Source organism: Echeneis naucrates, chromosome 16 (genome assembly GCF_900963305.1).
Source record: "Echeneis naucrates chromosome 16, fEcheNa1.1, whole genome shotgun sequence".
Lineage (NCBI taxonomy): Eukaryota > Metazoa > Chordata > Actinopteri > Carangiformes > Echeneidae > Echeneis > Echeneis naucrates.
The window spans coordinates 20237925-20259526 of record NC_042526.1 but is presented as its reverse complement, the minus strand read 5'-3'; the positions used below and the strand labels follow the sequence as shown (position 1 = coordinate 20259526).

General features: G+C 40.8%; 2 long non-coding RNA genes across 2 annotated transcripts; one reads left to right on the top strand and one right to left on the bottom strand.

Moving 5' to 3' along the window:
• Positions 1–1513: 1513 nt before the first annotated feature.
• Positions 1514–3142, bottom strand: LOC115056810 (uncharacterized). The gene is made up of 3 exons (XR_003841823.1): positions 1955–3142; positions 1665–1834; positions 1514–1551 (listed from the first exon to the last, which is right to left on the bottom strand). It is a non-coding gene; the product is annotated as an uncharacterized LOC115056810 (long non-coding RNA).
• Positions 3143–5925: 2783 nt separating this feature from the next.
• Positions 5926–13627, top strand: LOC115056741 (uncharacterized). Its single transcript, XR_003841812.1, has 2 exons — positions 5926–6152; positions 13352–13627. It is a non-coding gene; the product is annotated as an uncharacterized LOC115056741 (long non-coding RNA).
• Positions 13628–21602: the final 7975 nt, after the last annotated feature.

The following is a 21602-nucleotide window of genomic DNA, read 5'->3' as shown; positions in this document are numbered from 1 at the left end:
AGCTCTGACAAATCCAGTCAAAAACACCTCACAACAAGCAGCATAAAGTCCACTGCAACCCTCTGAGACAGATGATTATGATTTTGATTCCCTCAGTCTAGTTGAGCATGCCACACCAGAAGCAACAGTGCTCCAGAGTCCAGTATGCCACACACTTAGACCAGTTCTACATTCCACCCCACAAACAGCAAAGCATATATGCCCAGAGCATCACTCCATAATGGATGGTTATAGGGAATACCTCATCCTGATGCTGGAAGTACCAATGGCTATGGCCAGCATCAGCCAAAGTGACAATTTGGTTGAATCCCAGGACTCCGTTGTGTTCATTGGACAACAGTCTGAAGCTGATGGAGAACATTTTGAGAAGAGTACTACAGAGCCCTCACAAGTAAGTGTGGTGATTGATTTTTTTCACATATGTCAATATTTTTGTTTTATTTTCACACTCATTTAATATTTCCATAAAGCCACCAAGTAAGTAAGCTCTTGTGTTCCTTAACTTATTCATATTTCTGTGCTGGATCTTGACAAATAAGTCTTGATTCACACAAATGCCTATCATGCAGTAGTATTAGACAAGTGTTGGTTATAATGTAGAGGTTAAGGCACTATATATGTCAGCCATCAATTCACATGAACTCAAATTTCATGCTAACACACACCACAGATCAGTAATGACAGAATGGCAGGTAGTCTTAAACATTAATCCACTGTGGGGATGCTAAGACAGGCTAATAACTAACATGCCAGGTGCTACACAGGATACCACACATGTTCACACTCCGGACTGCTTGTCACACTCAACTGCCCATGCAAGAGTTCATTCCAAGAGTATGAATTAACATTTTACCTAAGGTGATGGAAATTGCTCACTGTTTTGAAGCCTGACCAACAGTCTCATTTGACCACAACACAAAAAAGACACCCTGCGTTAATCCTTGTGAACTACATCACATTGACCTCTTGTAAGTATACAGTAGGTGTCTTACATATAGTTTCTGTAGACTTTTAATCAAAACTGTGAAATCCTGAATGTTTGTAAGCCTGAAATGTAAAAGTGAAAGCAAGAGAGCTTTTAATCATACATGTTGTACACAATGTTTCAGTTTCCAGAAATGAATCTTCCTTCAGTCAGTGAGCCTTTGACAGCTGGAGGCAGTTCTCAGCCACCCTCTACACCTGAAGGGGCACTTCAGTGAACACTGGAAGAGAGTGAAAAAAAGGAATCGCTTGATTTGTACTCACAAATGGAATTATATAGCATACCTTCTGAACAGAACACAAAAGAAGCCATTGAAAAAAATGGCCCACCAAGTCAAAATCAAATCAAATCAGATTTATTTATATTGCGCCAAATCATAACAAAGTTACATCAAGGCACTTTTAATGTAGAGCGGGTCTAGACCAAACTCTTTATAAAATGATTTAAAGAGACCCAACAGATCCACTGATGATCAAGCACTTGCCTACAGTAGCAAGGACAAACTTCCTTTAAGAGGCAGAAACCTCGGGCAGAACCAGGCTTGGTGGTGGTGGGGGGGCATCTGCCTGACCAATTGGATAGAGAGAGGGAGAGGGAGAGAGAATGAGAGCAGAAAAAAGAGTGTGAACATTAAGTAGGCTACCTATATAGAATATTCAGATTAGTGTTGTTATTTTACCTGAGTAGAATTCAAGCCTGTCTTTCAGCTCTTCATTTATGAGGTTCTTCTCCCTCAAATTCTCAAGAAGGGCATGCACATTCTTCTTTGCCCTTCACTCCCAGTTTAACAATTCAGCTTTCCTCAAAGCTTGTGTGGTCCTTGATGGTACTTGCTAAACGTGTACTGTACTTTATTCCATGCAGACAGAAAAAATGTTAAGAAAAGTGTGTCATTAAGTTAATTAAATCCTTCCATTAACATTTGAATCATGGACACGAATGAACTCTTTAGCCAAATGGTACACATACCTTTTTTAAATGAGATGGAAAGTTAAAGACAGATTGACTCCATGTCTCAGCCAGACCATCTGCCCTGTCCTGTCAAAATCCTCTGCCTGAAAGTGCTCACTGCAGAGCAAGAACCTCTCACTTGCCACAAAACCTTCCCATTTCACTGCCAGTTCTCATTGTCTCCTAAAAATAATGCCTTTAGGAAACCTTAAAAATGTGAGAAAAGTAGCCAGAGATGTAAAGAATTTCCATCCTTCACATTGAGGTTAAGTACATAATACATAAACATCCAATATCGTTGATCTTCTAACTGGAGTCACTGCAGGCTAAGGTTTGTTTTTTTTTCCAGACCAGTTTATAGATGAAATAACATTGAATTCTAACCCAAATTTTGTCTTTGAGACTAATCTGAAAATTATTTATTTCACTAAGTGAGTTGGTGATATCATGTCCTATCAGAGTTCATTTCACTATTTAACAACCTGCTCAATCGATAATATCTCTTCCTCACACCTTACCTTTGAAAAGTGATTCCACGGGACCTGGTATTTATGTTCCACTCATTAGAACAACCATAAGCGGCAAAAGTCTGGCATCTTTTGTCAGGAGTGTCAAGGATTGTCTGCTGAAAACATTAGGTAAATTTTGTATTTGGGTAGTAAAACTGACATTTTTAAAATATCCAACCATCCCGTGTCATAGCTACATGCGTGACGTTTTCAACAAATCAAACCGTTTGGAACCGTTTCGAGATTTCAGTGACTAATTCTACTTTGAGATTGTGGAATACCTCTTACCTCTGTAGATGCATGGCAATGGCAGGTTCATTGTTTTTGTTTTTGTTTGTTTTTTTAAGTTTTGCCACCTGCGCACATAGGCAATAAAGGAGGGATTTTATGAGATAGCGGGTAGGGTAATTTATACAATACAAATACAATATAGGCTACACCCTATATAATATGAATTTAATATAGGCTACAACCTATGACTGACTGTTGTATTTTAAATGCAGAAGGCTCCTTTCACAGGGTTCCTCCGAGTTATTAGGGTCATAGATTGCACCCACGTCCCTTGCTCTTTAAATCTGGGTGACAATGAAATGGACTATGTTAAGATCAGTCCATCCATAACCTCAACATTCAGGTAGTATACATCTTGCAATACTATTTGCATTCAATCAGTTCGTAAATAAATCTTCAAGTTTAAATTTACATTATTTGTAGTTAGAATTAACCACTGTAAATGTAGCCTACGAAAGGGCCCACAAAACATTGTCATTAATGAAATATGCGAATCTTTTCAAATACATGTTGCATCACGTGTAATCATCAAATCGTTGAGGCAAAGTGGCCAGGGTCTGTCCACAACTCCTGAATCTTGTGGGAGTCTGCATGCTGCAAAACGTTTGAGCAGGGTACACTGAATGTTATCTTCATTATGATCTTAAACTGTGTTATATCTACTCATCAAGGCTATTTCTTTTTGACTTTAGGGCAGTTTAGTGGAATGCTGCTCAAAATCAGGGTCAAGATAGAGATGACTTTTGGGGCCATCAAGGCTTTGTGTTACAGGCCCCAGCAGGCTTGTGAGCAGGGACGTTACTCCACCTGGGGCCTGCAGAGCAAAGCTAGATTAATACACCGGGGATGTCTTTTCATTATTGGGCTTCACAATCCCAAGGTGATAATTGGCTTTGTTTTAAGACATCATGTATCCTTACTCTATGCTTTTCCACTGAACCTAAGTTTCTGTTTTGCACCTGTCCACTGAGCAGTGGTTACACAGTGTATGTCCTTGAAGATCCGGAATTATAAGATAGCACAACTGTATAGAACTGGTCTGCATACAAGACAAGAAAGATTATTTCTATCTTGTCAGCTAGGTCTGTTGCACTAGATACACACCCACAACAACACACATTGTTTAACACATTCTAAGAACAAGGCATGGACAGTGGTTTGCCTATTCATGACCCTAGTAACTGGCCAATTTTATTCAGTTGTGTGAAAGTCAATCATCTGTACAGGGCACTCCCAGCCCAAGAAGATAAATGTGAAACCTTTCCATATGTGGGGGCTCTTTCTGGCTGAGATCCTGGGGGAACTCTGACACGTCAAGCCCAATACTGCCTTACTTTACCTGTGACCATAATAAATGTTTGAAATGTGAACCGAAGACTTCTCTGAGTTGTTCTTGGGCTGCCAGAAAAAGACAATCTCAGAAAGTCCATTATCAACCCACTAGTTGAATCTACAGTTTTCCCATCTAAAGCTGTGCGTGTTCACGTTGGCAGAACAAAGCATGATATTAGGAAGATATCAGGAGAACAAATCCATTATTCAAGCAAAGAATAACACAAGAAGCTGCAAAGACTGCTGACAAAAAAAAAAAAAAATCACCAACTCTTTCAATGTATAAATTACCAGAATTATAATATTAAATGTCAACCACATTGGCGAAAAAAACTGGATATGTGTCCCATATATATATATAATATATAATATATAATTAATCTGCTTGTTGGACAGTTTGAACCTCCTTGTTTAAATTTCAACGGTGGAGCAAAAAAGGCAATAGGTTTAATATATCTGGTAGGCTGTATATGAGTCCATGCAGATTTATATACAACAAAGTTACATCAAGGCACTTACATACAGAGCAAGTCTAGACCAAACTCTTTATAAAATTATTTATTATTTAATTATTATAATTATTATTATATATAATATAATATATATATATATAATTATTATAATTTAATTATTTACAGATCCCCCCATGAGCAAGCACTTGCCTACAGTGGCAAGGACAAACTTCCTTTAAGAGGCAGCAACCTCGGGCAGAGCCAGGCTCAGGAGCAAAGTTGGGTAGGGTAGGGAGTGATGAGAGCAGGAGGATGGGATATTCAACACAGGTGCAAGCAGGAACATATCATACTGTCTGAAATTCATTGAAATATGGGAGCAGCAGGTGTTGGAGGAACATGGGGAAGCGGTGATTCACCACCTGCAGGATGAGGACAGGGAAAGACAGGAAAGGGACTTGGAAAGACAGAGACTTTGTGGGAAAATATGGTTAGCACATGGTTACAAATGGTTAGAACTGGAAGAAACAGGGACTTCTGGAAAACTTGGTCAGTAGTATGTCAGTGCATGCAGGGGTAGGGGGAAAGAGAAAGAGAGAGGTGATCAGTGCTGCCCCCAGCAGCCTAGGCCTATGGCAGGATAGCTAAGGAGTAAATGAACTGTAACTTTTTAACTATAAGCTCTGTCAAGTGGAAAAGTTTTAAGCCTGGTCAACAGCACTCCCTCTCGTGTGATATTGCTGAATTTATATTGGCTTTCGTACAAGTGTTTTGTGTTTTGTTAATTTGTTTTCTGAAGTGTAAATCTGTTTTGGAACTTGTACATTTGTCTTAGCATTTGTAAAAGTGTTTCAGATCTTGTAGTGTTTGTTTGCACCTCCCGGCCACCGTAGTTCAGGATACAAAGGGAGGGAGTTCTCTTTTAACTATCGTACAAACACAGTTGATCATTCCACTGGGGAGCGCCATTAATTGAGAGCACAACACTAGCTCTGCTTCTAATGGACACCTGATACCTGTCAGCCTCAGCAGGTACACAGACTGGAAACACTTTGATTGAACTTGCTGGTAAACTGTTTGGCTGCTCACTGAGGCCCAGTCTTTACTTTACCCAGTGTAACCTGATGCTTCTTGTTCCTGCTCTCATCTTTTCAGACACATTTGATTTGTTCTGCCCTTAAGTTCATACATACGGAAGGACCCGAGTTTTAGCTGAATACTTTTAGAGAATGTAACATGTTTTTAACATAAAAAAAACAATCCACTTCCGATTGAGCTGGCTGTTTGAAACAGTTTCAGCATATAAAGGCACCAGGAACAGTCATACTGCCCCCCCCCCCACACACACACACACACACACACACACGGAAAGGTATGCGCACGCACTGAGACTGGTGGCACGTGATGAGAAACAGAAAGTGTTCCAGCGGTGTCATTGTTGTCAGACTTACAGGTTGTGTCGCCGTGAAACATCTAGTCCGCCAGTCCTCTAGTCCTCCGGCACAGCAGCACCGAGCCGTCGCTATGTCTCTGCCAGCCGCGTCACGCTTGTTCAGGAGTGCGCTTAGGACTCAGCTGGTGCCTACGGCTAATTTGAAGTCCAAACCTGCCAAACACGAGGTGACTGCAGGGGTGAGTTCACGTTCATGTTCCCCCCACTGCCTTAACATGACCAGCAGGCTGCTCTCAACTGACAAAGGCAGCAGATAGCACCGCACCGGCCCTGCCACGCACTTGAAGTCCCTTCAAAGGAGGGTCAAAGTCCCCTGATTTTAACTTATCGGCCAGTGTAATGATGATTGTCAGCACTATTCCCGTCACGGTGTAGATACTGATGATTGATCAAATCAATTTGTTTTTAGCACCTTCAGCATTTGTGTCAGAAAATTATTTCGCCTTAACTTAGCACGTAAACGCATCGGCCAGCCGCACGTCCTCAAACAACTGCCCTTACACGTTGCCCATACTGGAGCACTTAGCCACTTTCAGCTGCTGGTCCAGGGTGTCCGTTAAGAATTTCTTCCTGGCAGCTAGAGTCCTGAGACGCAGCCAAGTCTGTGACCTTTCTGTGGACCAATGTCAAGCAGTTGATATCGCCATCAAAATGAGTCTCAGTACCCACAGAGACTCATGATTAGACTCAAGGTCAGTTCAGGGTCGACTCAAAGGCTAAATTCAAGTCAGCCTGGCTGGAATAATAATTAATAATACACAGTAATAAGTGTGTAACAGCACTGAGCTCAAGTTACAGATGAACCAGTTATGGCCAGAAATCCTTAATGGGGGCTTACAAATTTTAACTGTCTGTTGGCCACTCATAAACACAGACACACTAGCTTTCTTACAGTATTTTTATTTTTGCTTGGGGGGGGCTAAGACTTTTTGAGCCCCCCCCCGCCATCAGTATCTGTGTAACAGAGATTACAATGTTTTTCTGGCCCGTGTCTTTGCACTTCATAGTAATAATGCACACCCAACATAAACATCAGGAACACAGATGAACACAGTTTTATATTTAAGTCTTGAACCCATTTGTTTTTCCTTGAATTTCCACACCTTCTTATCTAACTGGACAGACCTTTTGTTTGGTCATCCATGTACTACTGTAGCTAATGTCATCTCCCAGACTTGGCCTGTAGAACTTGTTGATTCAATTTTTATGCATTCATTTAACTTTTACATCTTTTTCAAAATCCATGATGATTCCTGGGTAAAATTCCATCGTCATATTCACTATGCACCATTGCACGATATTTTCTCACTTAATGACCTCAGGCCATCATGGCTCACCAAGACAATACAGACTTTCTCTCTAGGGACAATTAATTATCGGGATATAGCTTGCTTTGCCATAGCAAACAAATGTGTCCTTGACTGTGTTTCCCATGGGCTGAAGGAGGTGAGCATGGGAGAAGAGGAAACTGATGACTTGGTGGATTTTCATTGTTCCTTTGACTGACACAAATGGGGCCATATTTCTCCAATGAAATCTCAATGTTTGTTTTTTTTTTAACAGTTTGAACATGGCCTCTGCATTGAGGATATACCCTCCATGGTGAACAGTTTTGTCAGCTACCTCCAATACCATCTGGAGCCCCCTTTCCATGGTTAGCCTCAAAAAAATTCAAGCAATATTTTATATGAAGCCTTTCTTAAAAGGCTCTTTTGACAGAAGGTAAAAGTTTCCCTCTGGTCTGTAGTGAGTCATTGGACCAATGCTGAATACATGGAGACAACCGATTACAGGGGATTTTTCTCCCAGATGGATAGGTGATGGCTAGGTGTCCCCTTGAGGGTGAGGTGGAGCAGAAAATCCCTGGTGACTGTTCAGCTGCAGTGTAGTGTTGTGTAACTCCACTAAAAGCATGGGTTCTGCTATGACAAGGTACAATAAACTTCAGTATTTATTAACAGACTTGGCAAACAAACACCAGCTAGATAGAAAACGCATGAATCAAAAAGAATGGGTGCAGCAGCAGGTGTTGGTGGACTGTCCTACGTTGGGGTGCTGTTCTCAGGCCCAGCCACAGGAATTAGGTAGTGGCGGTTTCTGCCCACAGTCCCATGTGGCACATCGACCTTGTATGATCATGGTGTTGTGTGTGCGCCAACCACAATCCTGAAACATTTGAGTAAGCCACCTATCCTCATGACCAGGTAAGAGTTTGCACAGAATCTGCGCTGGGTGGTGCCTATCAAAGCCTTTTTTTCCTCCACCCTCATCTAGTTTTTCTTTAAGCTAACGGAAGCTTGCCTCAGTGAATTGAGGACTGTTGTTGGAAATTAGGTTCTCTGGCACCCCATGTTGAGCAAATATTGACTTTAGATGTACAGTGAAATCAGTGCTCTTGATGAAGGACACGTTATCTATTACTGGAATAGTAATCAATCACCAGAAGATAGGTTTTCCCGTTCAACATAAATAGGTCAGCCGTAGCTTCTGCCAGGGTCACTCTGGGAGGGCGTGGGGATAAGTGGCTTTATCAAATCAAAGAAAAGTTTTAAGCCTGGTCTTAAAAATTGCTGAAGAGACCTATACTGGAAGTTGATTCAATCGAAGAGGAGCCTGATAACTGAGAAGGAACCACAAGTAAACCTCCATCTAGAGAGCGGAGTGGCCTACTTGGACAGTAAGGAACTATGAGCTTGGTGATTAAGAGCTCTATATGTTAGAAGAAGGATTTTAAATTATATTCAGAATTTTACCAGCAGCCAATGAAGAGCAGCTAACACAGGAGAGATGTCAGTTTTCCTAGTTCCTGTTAATATTCGTGCAGCAGTGTTCTGAATCAACTGAAGGCCTTTCAGAGATTTGTTTGCATATCCAGATAATAATGAGTTACAGTACTCCAGCCTAGAAGTTATGAATGCATGGACAAAATTTTCTGCATCATCTTTAGAGAAAATGTTTCTAATTTTTCTTCCTCCTCATGTGGAGGAAAGCTGCCCTACTGACTTGTTTTATGTGAGGGACAAAGGACATGTCCTGGTCAAAAGTTACTCCAAGGTTTCTTACAGTGGAGCTGGAAGCCAAAGTAATGCTGTCCAGACTGATTAGATGTTTAGATAGGGTTTCTCTGAGGTACTTAGGGCCAAGTACAATAACTTCAGGTTTGTCTGAATTTAGAAGTAAAAGATTTTGGCTCATTCTGACTTTTATGTCTTGAAGACATATCTACAGTCTGACTATCTGACTAACTTCATTTGGCTTCATTGATAAATACAATGGAGTGTTTTTTTCTTGCCACTGTCGCCAGGTGCTTTCTCATCTGGGGATCTGTTGGGTCTCTTTAAATCATATTATAAAGAGTTTGGTCTAGACCTCTATATGTAAAGTACCTGATTTGATTTTATTTTATAGGTGAGCTTGTTTGGTTATGTTCAGTTGTGCACCGCCATGTTGAATCATGCACAGGTCTAACGTCTGTCATTCACCGAGCCATGCCTGAAAAATTAGCTTTGCTGTTGTCTTCCAGAAACCATTTGGTAAGGGATAGCTCTGTGTTTGTAGGAGGTCTCAGCATTGTGTTTATTCAGCTAGCACACTCTTTGAAATCAACATATGTACAGACTTTTGATTTTGGATCTCACATTGTTGCATTGACCATGACCTCAAGTTTTTTCATTACTGACAGACCTTGTTTGTGTAGGGTGTTGGCCATGAACTGCAGGTTCTCATGAATTCTGCAATGGCAGGTTGCACTCTGGGGAAAACCTAAATTTGATGTGTGGCCCTAAACATCCTGTATTTCTTTATAAAATTTCCAATTGTAATTTTTTTAATAATTTGTCTCTCCAGTTTCTTCTTGGTGCATTTGTATTTATATCTGATTTCTTTAATTATTTAATTTTGCAAAAACCCTCTCCTTATGGTGTTGTTGACTGTTTGATGGCTGAGCTATGCATTCACTGTAGAACGTGGTGATGACTTCTCTCCTGCCATGCCCTTTTTTCTTTTCCTGCCTTTTGTTCAGTTTCATTCTGTAGCCTCCTTCTGCCCTGTCTGGCATTCCACTGCCCACCATCATATTGCCAAAAACACAAGAAAATTATGATTTACAGTGACTCAAGTGGATACATGTTCTGTATACAGCAATACTAAGATAGAAGGTCATTGGTCACATTAAAGTAAATTGTTCTTATAGCATCCATTTGTTAGGCAACACACACACACCAACAGATAATTCATCTACTCATTAAACTGTCAACTTTATTTTTACCGTGAGGGCCCTGGTTAGGGGCATTTTCTGGCTCCGAGGAACTTTGTGGAATTGAAGGAGGAGTTAACTGATAGGTTGTCCTGAATTTTACATTTTCCCTCTACCTTCTCTTCTTGCCATTTCTGTACTATATTCTCTCTTTCACTGAGGTCTGACACTTTATATTGTCTTCCTCTGTCCCTTCTCCACCTTTCTTTCTCTTAAATTAGGTATTTTGCCTGTATCTCAGGGTCTGCATTTGGCCATGCACTGCAGTGCTGTTGCTTTCAGCAGCAGGCAGCGGTGCCATTCACTGTCAAAAACACCCATATTGTTTTAATCAGTCATTTTGAAAGTATTTTAAAAACAAATGTATAATATAGAAAGAAACCTGAAAATGCTGAAAATATTTATTCATTAAGCCCTCTTTAGTCCACCCAGTTACTGTGCAAAATGGTAGCAGTGAAAACAGTAACAGGGATACATTTTTGGCTAAAGTCAGCCATTACTACTCACAGGATGAGCAACATGCTAGTACTTGGTGACCACAGAGGAAGATTTATGACATATTTACTAGCATATTTTAAAATTTGCAAAAGAATATCTGTTTCAACAATAAAGTAGTGTAATAGAATAGATGTGTTATACTTTGCTGCATCAATGAAGCCATTTAAAAAAACTGAAAAAGAGTAGATTGAAGAGTGATACTTACTCTGCTTCTTAAAGAAGATTTCACTTGGAAAATATTTGCTACTTTCCTGGGAAGTAACAAGGGGGACAGTCAACACAGGGACATAATAAGTTTTAAAGCATTAAAAACCTATTAATATAAAAAAGACATTAATTCATAAAATTGACTATTAACATTTGTCAAAAAGTTTAATTTTTTTTATTTGTTTAGTTTTCATTGCTTGTAAAAAGCTGTATGAATAAACATGTACAGGGACACATCAATTTGGCCTATTTTCAGTAAAATCATAAATAATTTGTAATTAATTCATCCTTTTTACATACTATTGTATTTTCTGAATTTTTGAACTGGGCTTACCATTTAAAATATGATTTTTTAAATAAAGATTAGAATATGGGCACCACAGTGGTGTAATGGTTAGTGCTGTTGCCCCACAATAAGAAGGTTGTGGGTTTTGTTCCCAGTCTGAGTCCTTTCTTTGCAGAGTTTGTATGCTCTCCATGTGTCTGTGTGGGTTTCCTCCAGGTACTCGTTTCCTCCCACCGTCCAAAGACATGCATGTCTAGATTAACTGGTGACTCTAAATTGACCATAGGTGTGAATGTGAGTGTGAGTGGTTGTTTGTCTTTGTATGTTCGCCCTCTGATGGACTGGCGACCTGTCCAGGCTGTACTCTGCCAATTGTCCAGTATTAGCTGGGATTGCCTCCAGCAGCCCTGTGACCTGGAAATGGAAAAAGCGGTAGAAGATGGATGGAGATTAGAATATTTTTAAGCAAAACATGTCATATAATGTCATAAGGACTCAAATAGCACTGAACTGGTGGGAATGCCCATGTATTGACCATCAGGGGAAGACTATCTGGAAAAGGGATTATATTGGATTATATTGAAGTCAATGGGAAAATGTCCCTACTTTCCCATTAATTTGCTCAGTAAATATTTTCCTGATGAATTTATGTTCTCAGTCTTTAGTTTCAAGTCCTTAATACAACTTGTTTTTCATAATTTAAATGATAGTCCCATTTAAAGGAAATTGGCAAAACAGGGAATGGAATAGTGGGTGTGGCTACTGTGTGATTGGCATACTTTATCACCCTATCAGGATACAATACAGAGCATATCAGATACACCCCTCACTCTTCCTCAGCACCACCTTCTCCTTCAAATTTGGTTTCTACTGCTTTCAAAGAAAAAGATGGCCAACAAATAGATTACCAACAGCTCACAGCAGGTTGACTGACATGACATGACATGAGACTGGTGGATGTTCTCTATTGCAATAGGGTGGACAGGAGGTCCTTAAAACTCCAAAATACATTGTCAAAATCTCTCAAAATCTCCACACGCTAATGCAGCAGCCAGAACAGATCGATGTGTCATTACTGAGTCACATGCTGGAGTCACCAACTGGACACAAGGAGTCAGCCTAAAAACAAAACCATGATCAGAATTACATGATATTTTCAGCATGTGTTGTCCACATCATACAGCATGTGACATGACATATGATTGTTGTTCTCTAGTGCAAAATAGTGGACATTCATAACAGGACTCACAACATACATTACCAGATCTATGCCAAATTTTGCACTCACGTTCAGATTCCCACCCTGAACAAATCAATGTGCCAATAGTGAGTCAGCCTCAGAGCACCACCCACTGGGCACATGTTGTCAACCTCGTTACACAAATATTGTTCAATTTACATGACATTTACAGCATTTGCTCTTCACATTAATTGCCACCACATGGTGTAAAACTGATGTTTTCTAGCACCACATAGTGGACACTTACTGAATGCTAACCAATCACAGCAAAACATTTTAAGTTTTGATGTGTTTAGATGGGGGCGAGTCTGGTGGGCTTTAAGTTGCAGCCCATTTATCGCTGCCTGCAGTTTTAATGGTTATTATAGACATGAAAGCAGAAAGCATCTAATGGTAAAGCAGCTATTATAACTAATTTCAACATTTTTCCTGAACCTAACCAATACATGACTTTTACTATATTATCCATATTGAATCATCGTGCTCTCCTAGGTGTATATACTGGACGGAAACAGAAATCACTGCAAATGGATTTGATGAGAAAGCTAGTTGGTGTGTTTTATTTGTTGTTTGGCCCAGAATTATGGGATGTTTGCATTTGAATCAGATGCCTTTTGTTTTCTGTAAATGCTCTTTAATTTATCTGACCAGATTTTGATGTGAGTCTAGAAATGTCGTCTCTGGCAATGTCACAAAAGAAAGCTCAAAAGAGCAAGAATGATTACCAATGTTACCCATATTTAACCGGTTTATCAGAGACAGGATGAACCAGTTTGTTGTGTTGTTTTTGGGCCCATATCTACATTTCTTTATTTATGAATTCTTCTTCTTTAGTCTCACATGATGTCAAGTAATATGACTTCAACCATATGTTTGTGTCAACATCCCACAGGAGCAAGCCGTAGCTTTGACAGCCCTGATGGCGGCTATCCTGGGTCCCTCCGGCTGGATCCTGGCTCACCTGGAAGACTACAAAAAGAAGTAGACAAGGGAGAATGGAATCTCAGTTTCCCTCCACCTTCCACCTGTTGTGTCATTCTCAGCTGCTGAGATAAGAGCTCCATTTGCTGCTTTCAACCTGCTCTTGCACCTCTGACCTGTGAATGTGCAGCAGTGCAGCCATCAGCCTCTTACTAATAAACATGCGTTCAGTGTATAGAAAACTGTCCTCTGTGTATGTGTTGAGTTGCTCTGTTTTTGTAATAGTGCTGCAGCTAAATTCTATGAACAAATCATGTTACTTTCTTTTACTGACAGAAAATATCAGAAAAAACTGACAAATTATCACAACCAGAATCCAGGAGAGATATTGAAATGCCTTTTGTCCCAAAGCCAAAGGTAAAGACTTAGAAATTGAGCCAGTGAATGTCCATCATTTACACTCCAAAGCAATAATCTGAAGCATACAATGTGTGGACATTATCACACACTCACACAAATTTAGTTACAGTGATCAAACCAGCAACTTTCAAGTCATTCAAGTAAATAGAAATAGCTTGAACCCATCCGTTTTGGTCCAAAAGGGCAACAATAAATCTCAATCTTATTCAGGCCACTAACAAAAAGTCAGGAATCACTTTAAACGTTTCCTCAAGTTGAGATGCAAAAACTGCAGAGAAATGCTTAGAAACGTGATGTTCATGAGAACCATCACAGGACAGAGGGACCATAGCTCAGCTGTCCTCAGAAGTTTGTCAGTTTTTGTTCCAACTATTATGTTTGTGTTGGATGCAGAAATCAGATGCAGAAATCAGATGCTCAGGCACATCAAAAATACCCTTATAATATAGTAATATAGTATAATAATACTTATTATTATTATTATTATTATTGTTTATTTCTTTGGTTTTAATTGAAATAACACAAAAAAAAAAGAAAGCTGAATTTGATCTTATTGTGAACAAAATCCCACCATGGACTGGAGAAAATTATAGCCCCCTCACCTTAATATTTGGTACCACATCCCTTAGAGTAGATTACTGAAATTAATTGCCTAATGCCAGTGGTTGGCATTAGTTGGAGCAGGGTAACATCTAAAACATGCAAAGCTACTGCATGTTTCCAGGCCCGGAGTTGGTGATATAGGCAAATATACCCGATATGAGCACCACCTACTGGAAAACAAGGGCGGATTGAGGAAAATCCTCATGGAATGAAGAACCCATTAAATATAAGATAAAAGCTGATGTGTTAAAAGAGCTCGAAGGGGGTCCTAAATTGCATGTGCCTACTAACAGGTACCAAAAAATCCCCTATACAAGAGGTTCAAAAAGACAACTGCGATACATTACGCTAATCTAGAGATTCAAGAATCCATCCATCTTCTACCATTTTTCTGTTTCCAGGTCAAGGGGGGTGCTGGAGGCAATTCCAACTCATTCTGGGCAAGAGGTGAGGTACACCCTGGACAGGTCGCCAGTCCATTGCAGGGTCAACATACAAAGATGAACAACCACTCACACTACAATTTAGAGTCACCCGTTAACCTAGACATGCATGTCCTTGGACGGTGGGAACCTGGAAACCCACACAAGCATGGGGATAACATGCAAAATCCTCACAGAAAGGCCAGGAACCGAACCAGCAACCATCTTATTGTGGGACGACAGCGCTAACCACTACACCATTGTGCTGCCCCTTCAAGGATTCAAGGAAGCTTAATTGCCTTACCCAAAACATATATATGTAAATGAAGGGGGGACAAAATTAAGAACAGTGGCAAGTTAAGCCAAGAACAATTAAGAAAAATACAATATAACTCTAAATATGTATATATCTAAGTGTTCCTTAGTAATAAAAAGTTCTGTATTTACATATATAGTGTATTTACATTAAATATAGTACTCAAAAAAGTAAAAAAAAAAAAAAAAGTGATAGTCCAGTTGGCTAATTTAGCTAATATTGCACAAGCCCCTGGTGGGGGGTAGGAGTGTGTGTGTATTGCACATGTTCGTGGTGAGTGTGTGTGTGTGTTTAAAGGGTCCCAACAGAGTTCAGCAGCCTTACAGCTTGTGGATAAAAGCTGTTGTTGAGTCTGGTGGTTCTGCTCCTGATGCTCCTCTACGTCCAGCCTGAGGGGAGGGGAGTGAATAGTGAGTGTGCGGGGTGGTTGAGGTCCTTGCATCCATGCATCTGGCTGTGTAGATGTCTGCGGTGGTGGGAAGGCTGCCACCCACAATCTGGCTTTCACCACCCTGTGCAGGGCCTTTTACTCTGCAGCAGAGCAGCTGCCATGCCAAACTGTGATGCAGGAGCAGAGAACACTCCATTGCACAGCTCCCAAGTCCAGCGTTTCTCAACCTCCTAAGAAAGTAGAGTCGTTGGTGGGCCTTCTAACGAGGCAGGAGGTGTTGTTGCTTTAGATGAGGTTGTCCATCGGCCATCCCAACAGCTGTTCCTCCGATGTGCAGGGATATGATTTGTGACAGTTTGACTTAATGCTCACCTTTCTTCCTTTGTTTTTAATCCATTTTATCACTTTGTAAGGGGTGCCAAACAGGTGTCTCTCCTGGTGTTTAAGATTGGTCGGTCAAATTTTTGTTTCATTTGTCTTGGACAAGAAATTAATCAAACCTCACAAGGATAGACATCAATCAAAATATACAACCAACACATTGAATGACCCTGAACCCTCAAGAACAACACAACACAAAATCTCAGTCAAACCAAAATATTTATGTATTTAAAGACTTTTACAACACCCCTACCACCAAAAAAGTTTGTTGCTCAAAGGAAAAGAAGAAGGGTAAGAAAAAATATTAAGTCCCATTCAATTCATGAGCAATCAACCAAAACAAACACAAAAATAAATAGTCTTGTTTTTGTTACATTCGGTCAGTCATTGAGTCCAGTCCAGTTTGGGTTTTTCTTGCTGGGTTTTGGGTGAATGACCAGCTTCCATAAACATCTGAACAGAGTGGAGATGTAGCAATCTGGAAGAATGAAGAGGTTTCCAGATCAGAGAACGGCTGTGGGTGGTGGATGAATTATAATTGTATGCAAGGGATTACTCACTGTGTTTACCGCGCCAATGAGTGTGTTGTTCCATATACCTTCTTCCGAACTCCGCTGTCCTGCTCTCCTGCTGTCTACTTCTCCTCAACCGAATCCCATAAATGAAAGTAAGTTGAATGGTGGCACGAACTGGGAATGAATCGGTGAGTGTCTGGGGGTGTATATAAGTGGTGAAATCCAGACTCTAATCTGGCTGTCACAGGTTATTCCTCCTGAAATCCACAACCAACTCTTGCGTTTTCTTCACATTGATGCAGAGGTTGTTTTACCTGCACTAACCCTTGAGGTGCTCTGTCATCTGCAAATTTAACAAAATGAGATGAGGTGTTGTGGCTCTTAATAGATTGTGGTCTGTCTATTACAAAGTCCAGGTTCCAGTTGCAAATGGAGGAGCTCAGTCCAAGTTTGTTTAGTTTTGTCACCAGCGTCTGTGGTATTATTGTGTTAAATGCCAATGTGAAATACCATGAAGAGCAGTTGGAAATACGGATCCTTACACAGACAAAATGGTATCGTCAGTCAATCTGTTTCTATGGTAGGTGTACTGGTGTGGGTCCACAGTGACGTTGGCACGGTTTTTTATGTAGGCCATAACCAACTTTCATGACTATTGGGGTGAGGGCAACCAGCTGACTAGTTAATTAGGACTCTGACTTGTTGCTTGCTTTTGATTGTTTTATGTTGTAATCTGTGTTTTGGTTAATGTTTGTCATAAAACCTTTCGAGGGACCATCACCTTATAGTGGTGGAGAGGGTTTCCCATGGAAAATTGGTCTCAGGCAAGGGGCCAGAAAAAGAATGGTCCACAATGACCCCATGAAAGATAGAGGAAGGCAAAAGAGACCCTGCCCAGAGGGGGAGACCCTGGTGGCCGGGTCTGACATGGGGCCCGGCCGGGCCAAGCCCAAACAAGTTAAGTGGCAACTGTTCCTCCAACCTGTGGGCCCACCATCCGCAGAAAAGACTGCTGGGGTCACACTGCCAAATGGGTGGTGGTGGAGATGGGGGGTCTCGACGGACCAGACCTGGGTGGTATAGGCTGGTCCTGGGGACATAGAACGTCAACTCTCTGTGGGGAAAGGAGCCGGAGCTGGTGTGGAAGATGGAGTGCTAACAGTTGGATCTGGCGGGGCCTACCTCCACAGGAAGTCACTCTCTGAAGACCATACCTCATAGATGGACATACTCTTTTAATTTAATGTCTGCGTCAAGGTCAAGGTCTTTGAGATAATTTGCATAATCAGTGGATGAGTTCAACAAGGTAAAAATGACCTTTTTGTTCTTTGTTACAATCTTGTGCCGTCTCAGGTTTGACTGGGAGATAATATCTTGTTATCTCTTTAGCATGCTCACAGCAGCTTCAACTGTAGGTAGCGACGTCATCTCAACATCTATGTTGTGTATCAAAAAGTGCTTAACATCTGGGTCAACGTGGAACTTGCTGCTTAGAATGGACTTGTATAGGCTGAGGCTAGCCACTGCAGGTGATGAGCTGTTACCAAAGACGTAGACCATCATGCGGTGATCCACAATAGCATTAGAGAGGTCATTGTCTTGGAACCACAGGTAACATTTCAGTCTTCTTCTCTTAACAGGAAGGAAGAGAACATCTGTTCTATGCCAGGAGTGAAAGTGAAGTGAAATTCCAAGCCGTGTTTTGTTAAGGTCAGGTCCCATTAACAGGACATTTTTGAGTTACACACCGTATTGGAGCCTTGAATCAAACATTATACAAATTTTCTTTGGTTTCCTTGGATGATACACCCCAAACGTACAGTAGGTAAGTACCATCGTTCTTCATCATCACTCTAAGGAGGGGCTAATTCAGCGTGCTCATCCTGAAACATCTTCGCTATGAACTTGAGAAAAGGGCAAAGGCCTTTTCTCAAGTTTGGATTTGAGAGACTTGAGAGCTTGTTGTCCCAGAGTCACGGACATGGGCTCTGAAAAGGTAATGGCCACTCAACTATTGCTAGTGTCATTCCACAGACCATAAGCCACAATTTTCAAGATGGCACCTTGAATTGAAGGGGCAACCTGGTTGTCATACCTGGGATGTCATCTCTATTGTTTGTGAAGTTACATTCTATGATCCAGACATTCCACTTCATAACCACTGGCCTTTCGGCCAGCTGACTGTTTCACTCCAGCACATGTCCTTAAGGTCTAAGGAGTGCTTGGACTTTGTCGTTGAACATGTCAAAGAACTTTTATCAAGTCAGGGATGTTTTGCTCTGCTCGTCCAATATAACATTTGGCTTCATTGCCTTTTGTCTGTGACTATCTGGTTATACTTTGACGAGGCATATCTTTCAGCAGGGGCAGACCTTTGCGGATTTGGTGGAAGAGATTCTGCCACCAGAATCTCTGGATATTCACACCATCAAAACCATAATTTAACAGACAGTTGAAACCCAGGAATGTTTTTAGACCCAGCTGTGTTTTGAACATTCCCTTGAAATGCCACAATGAGCTCTCTTTAAACAAATCTTTCATCATAAATGATTTAATTTTAGATAAAAAAAAACCTGGACGGTATTTTCCTCACAGCGAAATGGCTTGGCACTGATGCACCTGTTCTCATTGAGGCTTCTCCACCAAATTTTTACTTTTTATTTTCTAATGGGGGGGGCAAAAAGGGGGGCGGAACTGCATCGATAACAAGAAACACAATGTCCTCAAATGCAATTCCTTTTAACAGCTACATGTCATTTGAACATCATGCTTTTGTTTTTCGCAGCCCTTCTATTCGTTGCATAACAGTCCACAGACCACCCCAGTACTCCACCTCTTTTATCAAGAATTCTCTGAATTCTTAGAAATCATTTACACCACCTACAGCAGGATTTTAATAACTGGTTATTTTAATCTGCATGTAGACAACACCTCGCACCCAGTGTCCAGAGAATTTTTAAACCTCTTAAACTTAAACTGTTATTGTGAATTTTAAAAAGCATGTCAGGCAGCTGCCCCACAGCAGAGGGTGTGCCCTGGACCTGGTCATAACCCATGGCCTGTCTGTCGGTGTGTCCTCTGTTGTGGACTTGACTGTGTCTGACCACTACTGTATATTTTTTAACACCACCAGTTTTAACCAGCGGGAGGCCCCAGTGAGAACTGTGAGGAAATACTGCTTGACTTGTGAAGTGGCTGAAAAATTTATCCATATTTTACAGAGCACTCCTGCTGACATTTTACCAGCACCCTGTGATTTTATCTTTGATAATTTTAACAACAACCTGAAGTCAACACTGGACGCTGGCTCCTCTTTTAACCAAAACATTTAAGACAAAACCTACAACCCCTTGGAGGAATGAGGAAATAAAGAAACAGAAAATAAATTGTAGGTGTGCTCAAAGGAGATGGAGAAAATTTAAACTGTACATTACGAAATTTTACGTCAACACCTCAAATCCTACTATGTGAATGTCAAATGTATTGCTTGGTATCAATGCCCCCCTGATTTGATTGGCGTGTGTGCACAGCCGCTTTGACTTGGCTTTAGCACTCACTAGTACAGTGACTCTCCCTCTCACAAAGGTGGGCTGGAGACCCAAAGATACTTTTTAACAATATACATGTGTTTATCTGCATTTTTATATATTTTAAGATAAGTGTGCAGCAGTACGATATTCTGCTGTGGCTTCATTTGGGCAGGTCACCTGGTGCATTAGCCTATCAGCGCAGAGGGAGAGGGAATAAATGGAGGCTGTGCCCCTCCCTTGCCCTCACACTTCCTGGTCGTTCCCTTCCTCCTCTGCTCTCCATGCGTTGGTCCATGGTGGTTAAGGTGACGAGCTCCACTGTTTGACCATCAATAAATAAAACACTAAGGTATGGACGTAATGTTTTCTTGTATAGTTACAACAATAGCCTGCCAGCCCAGGTATTGAGTATTTTACCCGTCCGTGTTCTTAGCGCATCCTGTACGCATCACCGGCACACCACAGCCACAGGATGGCACGGACCTGGCAGAGCCGCATCGTCTTACTCCTTTCCGAGAGGAAGCTCGCTGAACTCTGGACGCTAAGCTAAGTACAGGAACACCGCTGCTCCTCCGGTTGCGTCGCTGGCTCCTGAGCCTCGCTGCTTTGCCTGCGCTTTACGTGTGGTGGCTGGTCGGTGTGGGACTATTACTTACTCATAGGCTATAGCCGCGGCGCATGCTGTCCTTAGCTTCACTCGCTGCTTTCTGCCTCGCTCATTCTGTTTCAAGTGGTTCGGCCCTCCCGGTTTTTGTCCCCGAGCGGCCGGTGTGTCACCCGATTTGGTTTCCTTCAGGTTCCTGTTCTGTTCTGTTTCTGAGCTTGATGTTCCCTTTACTGATGTATCTGGCTCACCAGTTGCCAAAGTATGCTTCAACCCATATGGCTGTAAAAATAACCGTAAGATCCGTGCTCTTTTCCAATGTAATATTGTTTCTGTTCCTCCTGGAATATCTTCCTGGATTAATAGTGTGAATAACTTGTGGTTGGAAAAAATCTAGTCCCTGCTTCAAAAACTCTCCGTGGTTATAGGTAAAAGAGGTGTCATTTATAATTATTCATCGATGTTACCGGTTAGATCCTTCTTTTTAAATCACATTCAAATATGATGCTATAGATCGAAATTATTCCTACTGAAGCTGTTATCCCTCTGTTCTGGAAATGTAAAAATACCCATAAACTATGGCAAGGTATTTGTAGGTTTATTATTTTCGTTTTTTTTAAAGACTGGTATTTTAGTTGATAAAGAATATTCTTTAATCAATCTCATAATTCATGCAAAGTTTTACAACCACCAATGCAGATTTGCCAAAATTAAACTTTTGTTTTTATGAAAAAGCTGGGCCAATATTTTAAATCTACATCTTTTGCTAAAAACAGCTATCAAAATTAAGACTGTGCTCCCATGTAAATATTTATAAAATTTATAAATCAATATAATTTGCCTTTACTCATAACCCCGAGCATGTTAATTTTTCAATATTTCATTTGTATCATTTATAATTAATGTAATGCTCATTTCTACATTCACTGCAATTCTGGGCTCTAAGTAATGAAGCCGATAATGAGTGTGTGGTTTACTGATACGTTATTTGTGACAAAACAAATGAAGAATGCATTTGTTAGACCATTATTTGTGTGATA